This window comes from Humulus lupulus, chromosome 3 (genome assembly GCF_963169125.1).
Source record: "Humulus lupulus chromosome 3, drHumLupu1.1, whole genome shotgun sequence".
In the NCBI taxonomy this organism is placed as follows: Eukaryota; Viridiplantae; Streptophyta; class Magnoliopsida; order Rosales; family Cannabaceae; genus Humulus; species Humulus lupulus.
Genome location: NC_084795.1, coordinates 233,550,243 through 233,555,085, shown reverse-complemented (window position 1 = coordinate 233,555,085; position 4,843 = coordinate 233,550,243). Strand labels below are relative to the sequence as shown.

The following is a 4,843-nucleotide window of genomic DNA, read 5'->3' as shown; positions in this document are numbered from 1 at the left end:
CTCAAGAGGATCCTCCCTTAATGTTTTCCTTTCCACTACTTCTTCGACCACATCAACAGAGAAACAACTATCACTTGTTTTAGGATAAGTCATAGCCTTAAACACATTAAATACTACTTCCTCCCCTTGAACTCTCAGCTTCAACTCTCCCTTTTTCACATCAATCAATGCTTGCCCAGTTGCTAAAAATGGTCTCCCCAAAATAATTGGAACATCCTCATCCTCCTCCATATCAAGGACTATAAAATCAGCCGGAAAAATGAACTTATCCACCTTTACCAACACATCTTCTATAATAACACGAGGATGCTTCACAGATCTATCAGCCAACTGTAATGTTACTGTAGTTGGCCTAGCTTCCCCCAAACCAAGCCTTCGGAATACTGACAAAGGCATTAAATTAATACTCGCCCCCAAATCACATAGAGCATGCTTACATTCGAACTCCCCAATAGTGCATGGAATGGTAAAACTCCCAGGATCTCTCAACTTTTGAGGAAGCTTCCGTTGCAAAATTGCGCTGCATTCTTCTGTTAATGCCACTGTTTCATAATCACCCATTTTTCTCTTATTTGAGAGAATCTCCTTCATGAACTTTACATAGCTTGGCATTTGTTCTAATGCTTCCGCAAATGGTATATTTATGTGTAACTTCTTGAACACCTCTAAAAACTTTGCAAACTGCTTATCCAAATTATGCTTGCGAAGTCTTTGTGGATATGGAACTCTAACATGATGCTCAATAGTTACAGGTGGGGTCTCCTCTTCTTCCTTAAGGTCTTCAGTAACCTTCTTATCATCCAACTTCTTCTCTCCTTCAACTGACTGACTCTTCTTTGGCCCTTCATATTTCGCTCCACTCCTCAAGGTAATAGCTTGGCACTGTTCTTTAGGATTAACTTCTGTAGTGCTAGGCAAATTTCCTTGAGCTCTATTAGTCATTAAAGTAGCCAATTGCCCTATTTGAGTCTCCAAACTTTTTATGGATGCCCTAGTCTCAGTCATGAATTGGTTAAGCACATCAGGTTGGGATTCAGCTGGTTTCATTGGCATGGGTGGAGGTGGTCTATTTTGTGGTTGATAGTAGCCCAGTGGAGGATTTTGGTGTGCATATTGTTGTGGATAGGGTGGCCTATTTTGGGTAGGTATATAAGGTGGCTAAGGTTGAGGATAAGGTTGGAGAGTGTTTTGGTTGTTAGACCAGGAAAAATTGGGATGGTTCTTCCAAGCTGGGTTGTAAGTCATGGAATTGGGATTGTTAGGCTGTCTTGGGTAATTTCCTATGGCTTGGACTTCTTCCATGGGCATATTATTCATGTCTGTAGCAGGGCATTGGTTTGGTTGATGGGCTGTACCACACACTTCACATGAGTTTTGAACTTGCATAGCTTGAGAGGGTAGGGTAGTCTTTTGCAATTGCTTCGTCAAAGCTGCTACTTGAGCGGTAAGCATGGTTATGGCATCCACTTCCATCATTCCAGCCACCTTCTTTGGCTGCCCCCTTTCATTTGGCCATTGGTAATTGTTCATCGCCATCTCCTCTAATAGATCATATGCCTCATTAGCACTTTTGCTCATAAAGGCACCTCTCGCCGCAGCATCTATAATTGTTCTTGTCGTCCCATTCAAACCATTATAAAAATTATGCACCAACATCCACTTTTCTATTCCATGGTGCGGACACTTCCTTAGCAACTCCTTAAAGCGCTCCCAAGAATCATACAATGACTCTCCATCCAACTGATAAAAATTATTAATCTCACCCCTTAACTTTGCAGCCTTCGCTGGAGGAAAGAACTTGGCAAGGAATTTCTGAGCTAACTCCTCCCATGTAGTGATCGAATTCGCTTGTAAGGAAATCAGCCAACTTTTCGCCCTATCCCTCAATGAAAATGGGAATAGCCTCAGTCTTATAGCATCATTACTCACCCCATTCATCCTGAACGTAGCACATAACTCCAGGAAATTAGCTATGTGTAAATTAGGGTCCTCCGTCGGCATACCTCCAAACTGAACAGTTGTTTGAACCATCTGAAGAATGGCTGGCTTAATCTCAAAGTTGTTTGCAGCAATGGTTGGAGGTCTGATGCATGAATGCACTCCTGTAACAGTAGGAAGTACATAATCTCTCAGTGTTCATGCTCCTTGCTCCCTTGGACCCTCAGTAGCCCCTTGACCATTATTAGCACCATTTCCCAGATTATCAGCCATGGTGAATTCCAATTTCCTTTTTATTTTCCGATTCTGCCTGCACGTTCTTTCAATTTCCCGATCTATTGGTATAACCTATTTTTGTCTATTACTTCGCATATACCAACTAGTCCTGAAACACAAGAGAACCTTGATCCGGATTAAATGTAAAAAAATCAATTTAGAACAAAAATTAACTTATTGGTATTAATAAAAACAGTCCCCGGCAACGGCGCCAAAAACTTGATCGCAAAAATGTAACACACAAGTATACGTGGTCTAATCAAGTAATATATGATAAGTTAAGTGTCGATCCCACGAAGACTGATATTGATCACCAACAATTAATCCCTAATTCTAATTGATTTGCTTAATAATTTCAGATTACAATTAAAACACTTACTACTAAAAATTAGGAAACTACTAACACTTAAATAAATGCAGTAATAAGAGTTGATTTAATTTAATAGATGCAAAGGTTAGGGCTTTAGTTTCATCAACTTTCCACTTATGATTTCTACTCAATTCTCAAGATTTCTTAATTCTGTTGTAGTAGCAGATTATAATTCTATATTATAGTCTTGTTAGGATCTATAATTCTCTACAATATACTATTCCCTACATCTCTGTGGTAAATCAATATATTGCAGGCTTTAAGCACATAATCCCTAAACTACACAACTCATAAAAGTACTTTCGTCTAATATGAAATTGTGATTATTTATCTATAGCATAATTATCCTTTTCTTTTCAGAGTTTAGGTTAAAATCATATGGACATGTAAATGACGATCAAACATTCACAAGCATTAAGTGCACGATAAATAATCCACAGCAGAAGAAAGAAATTCAGAAAAATTTCATTAAGAAATCATAGTTTCAAGAAGAATCCACTAAAACCCTAATAACAAGATTAGTTCAAAGCAGACATAATGACATCAATCAAATTAAATATAAACATAAACATCAGTAGAAAGATTACAGAAGAGAAGAAGAATTCAAACTTTTAGATCCTCAATGTTTTTCTTCTGCCTCCAAAGACTTATCTCTCTCTAATTCTGCATAAAAATCCCTAAAATTAACTCTAAAAACTTATTTAAACCAAAACCCTAAAAAAAACTAACAAATTCGAAAATTCACGTGCAGCCACACGCGCCGCGGCGCTAGCATCCAAGCGCCGCGGCGCGTGTCAATGCTTCAGCGCATCCTCTCTGACTTCAGCAAGCGCCGCGGCGCGTCCCCCAGGCGCCGCGGCCCTTCAAAATTCCAGAATTTAGGCAACTTTCTGTTTCTCCCTTGCGCCGCAGCTCTCCATTCAAGCGCCGCGGCCCCTAAAATTCTTCCAAAATCTCGATTCCAAACTGCAAATCTACCAATTATCTCCGCGAATGAGTCTTCAGCTTCCTTCTTATCAACTTTTAGCACAAATTTCTCAATTTCAACTGATTTTTTCAGTCATTTACCAAACTTCACGATTTCCTCTCCTATTTCCTGAAAACATACCAAAACAAGCATAATACCGCAACACACTCCACCAAAAATGACTCAAACTGATCCTAAACACATGTTAAAACTATGCTAAAAACAGACTCATCAGTTAGCTAAGTAGACAAGAATCAAAGGGGTTGCCTAGATAACCTCCCAAGTATATGGAAACTTTTAATATATATATCGTTGTAACCTGCCTTCTATGAATGAAACTGTTCACAACTTCGAATGTTATTTTTCTTCTCTATGCGAGCATCAACCAAAGTGCCTGCCGAAATAAATCTCACCAAGAACTTAGGGGGTAGGACAGGAGGCACGAGTATAAAAAAAAATCTCTTATATTCAAAAGGATTAGCTACCCTTGTGAATATCAAGTGAATAGTTTAAAAGGATGACCTCCAACCAAAGGCCGACACCCTAGGAGGTGAGGCCATAAGGAGGGAATCTCCCAATAAGTCTAGAACGGCCATTAAGTCGGCTAACCAAAAAGGGTCCTACAAGAGACCCTTGAAGAAATAGTACTATATATAATGACGAGAACGACGCTTCTTGCAAAAAGTAACAAGCGCGCGCAAAGAATATAAAAGGACCCCAAGAGCCCAATAGGTTAACGTGTTCTTACAAGTATAATCAAGGTGCACCAGAAAGATTATCACCATCAGAACAAGGAAGAGATATGTAATCCACAAATAATAATAATAAGAGGTACTTACCAAAGTCCCTTAAGTTTGATGAACACAAAAGAAAAAAGGAGAGAAATGGGAAATAATGTGAGGGATTACATAGCAACAACATACATAGGCCGAATACAAAGGAACCTACAAATCTCCATCCTAACCCTTCCACTCAAAAATCTTCTCGACAGCATAATCTCCAAAGGGAGACAGGTCAACGGTGGGGTTGGTCCTCCAGACAGCGTGCAGCGTGCGCTCAACTATGCGATTCTCAGCATTCACAAGCTCAGCCTCGAGCGCAATAATCCTCTCATTTAAAGTTTGGATGGTAGCCTCCAGCTGAGTGTTGGTGTGAGAGGTTGATGCAGCCTGGGCTAAAGCGGCGTCCCTCTGGCAAACCGCCTCAATCAGTTGACTTGACAAGACATCCTTTGCCGCCTCGGCCACTGATAGGTTCCCCAATGCCTCCTCAAGCTTGCGTTGTAACCATTG

At 40.0% G+C, this 4,843-nt stretch overlaps 1 non-coding gene across 1 annotated transcript; it reads left to right on the top strand.

Annotated features, from left to right (window-relative positions):
• The first annotated feature begins 1,666 nt into the window (after nucleotides 1-1,666).
• Nucleotides 1,667-1,773, top strand: LOC133828226 (small nucleolar RNA R71). The gene has a single exon (XR_009890858.1). It is a non-coding gene; the product is annotated as a small nucleolar RNA R71 (small nucleolar RNA).
• The last annotated feature ends 3,070 nt before the right edge of the window (nucleotides 1,774-4,843 follow it).